The sequence below is a fragment of the Alligator sinensis genome, unplaced genomic scaffold (assembly GCF_000455745.1).
Source record: "Alligator sinensis unplaced genomic scaffold, ASM45574v1 scaffold130_2, whole genome shotgun sequence".
In the NCBI taxonomy this organism is placed as follows: domain Eukaryota; kingdom Metazoa; phylum Chordata; order Crocodylia; family Alligatoridae; genus Alligator; species Alligator sinensis.
In genome coordinates this window covers 3,559,750-3,562,268 of record NW_005841913.1, presented here as the reverse complement: position 1 = coordinate 3,562,268, position 2,519 = coordinate 3,559,750, and positions in this window count along the sequence as shown.

Here is a 2,519-nt window from a genome sequence, read left to right as displayed (position 1 = left end):
GGAGTCACAGCTTCTCATTGGGACAGCATGGGGGGACAGGGAGTGGGGCAGCAAGGCCCAGGCTGTCTGTCTCAGTGTTGGCTGTAGAGAGCTACTTCCACTTCATGGGCAGAGGAGGGTAGGAGTGGGGGTGGAAATTCTTCATTGACTTCTTGGGAGCTGCAACAGCAGCGCTGCCTGATAGCTTGGGCTCCCTACATTACAGCTGCTGCTGCTGTGGTGTGGGATCTTGCTGAGGGTGCTAGTGCATCTACCAGTTGTGAGCAAAGCATGAATGCTGGGACCTGATTTGGAGGGTGCCCAGACTAGGGACCCCCAGGGAACCTCTGCAAGAAAGGTATAGGGAGCCCATGCACAACCACAGCAGCTGGAGCCCACATCTGTGCCCAGAGCCACAACAGCAGCAGCTGGAATTCATGGAGCTCAAGCTGTATCAGGTACAACACTGCTGCCATGCCTGGAATCGGGACCTCTGTAAACAGGGGACCCCCAGAGTTCCCCTTCGGCGGAAGTTTGCATGGGGCCTCCTGGGTTCTGCCTCCTGTGCTGTTTAGGCATTTTATCCAATGACTCTTGTTAAATAAGCATAAGCAGCTTTGAGAGCAAAAGCTTGGACTTTCTTCCTTTCCAAGGAAGTGGGTTTGTGTCTCAGGGTCCTATTTGTACACTCTCCTTCTGGCCCCTTGGCTCTTGCATACCTTTCTGCTCAGTGGCTTAGTTTCACCTACTGGTTAGGGCACTTCCCAGAAAAATGGGGAGATGTGGGCTGAAGCCTGTCCAGGTTGAGCAGGGCCTAGAAATTCAGGTCTCTCATTTCCTAACTGAGAGCCCTTACCTTTATGCTATTGGGCAGAAGGTGAGTGGGTCCTCCTCTTCCAACCTGCTCAGGAAAGCAACTCCTCCGAGAGCAGTGGCAGTCAGCTTATAGCCTGTGGGCCTCATATGGCAATCCTGGTACCTTGCCATAATTAAACCACTCATTCACTGATGTCCCACAAGCATCACAAATGAAAAAGGACTGGAAAAGCAAAGCTGAGGGGCAAGTTACTCCTTATCACCCAAATCATGTCCTTGCTGTGTGGCATCCACCATCTAGTTTCCTGCTTACAAACATACACTCAGTCCCTTCCCTTTACCAGCAGCCCTTCACCTTGTACATGGCCCTCAACAGCATTTAAGTCCTGCACTCCTGCCTTAGGCAGATATAGATATGGATATGATGGAGGCTTATTATGTGGACCCCTGAGTCAGATGCCTATGGAGTTCACACCCCATTCCCTGCCTAAAATTTGGTATTGGCTGCCTGTAGGTAACCCCTTGGTTAGTGCTTAAAGTGTCTGAGACTCAGAGACAACTGTGTCCTTACCTGGCAGAGTAGGATACTGAAACAACTGAAACAAAGCATGTATTTTTTTGCCAATCAGATGCCTAGGCTTAGAGGTCAAGCAGGAAGAATAGGGCCTGGGCCTACTTCTGTCTGTACTGCCATCTTTACGTAAAATGTTTTGCCAGGTATTTGATGCAGTATACAAGAAACACAGTTTAGATAGCAAACAGAAGCACAATGATAGGGAGTGAAATGAGATACACAAGAGAAAAGATAGGGTACACAAGATTGGAAGAGAGGATGGGTGAATCTACACATGTGCTTTAATTCTCAGTAGACTATTTTACCGCACATTAAAATGTCACATAAAAAGGTATGACATTATGCTAATGTGCAGTAAAATGGTCTACTGCATTTTAAGTGTCACTAAAAAAGCATTCAAACACACTACTGCACATTAGCACAGCGTAATGTGCATTCATTTAGTACCTCGTATTGGAGGTATGAAATTTAATGTGCGTTAGACAAGGTGCATTAATGCATGTGTAGACATATCCAGTGAGCCTCAAAGAGATCGAAGATAGTTCCAAATGCCAGAAGCTGCTGTACCACTCTTTGAACTATACTTAGTTTTTTCTATGTAAAATACTACAGCATGGGATATTATGCTAAGATTTTATATATATGATTGCTCAGTAAGTATTTGTGAGTGAAGACATTTCTAGATTATAAATAAGAGCTTTTGTATGTAGCACTATATACTCTATTGGAAACACGCAGCTGAAATACATGACAAATTACAGGGTCAATATCAGCTCCAGAACAGATTACTTTAAAGCAACAACAGTGCCAAAAAAAAAAAAAGGGAAAATTATTAGCATTTAAACAAACTAACTGAGTTTGATATGGAGGCATAAAACACTTGGGTAATGGCACTAGGGACACGTTTCTCTTATGAAAATTCTCTTTCATGTATAATTCAGAAGAGATAGCACATAAAGTCCATATTATACATAACTCAGGAGGGGAAGATTGTTTCTCTAAATCCAAATGAACTATAAATTTGGGGATGTTTGGAAAGCTGCCATTTGCTGAGAGTCTGGAGAACACAGTTATGTATTCTATTTTGAATGTTAATAGTCCTGAGAATTAACAGAATTTAATCTAAGTGGCAGCCTTTGCATTTGTATAG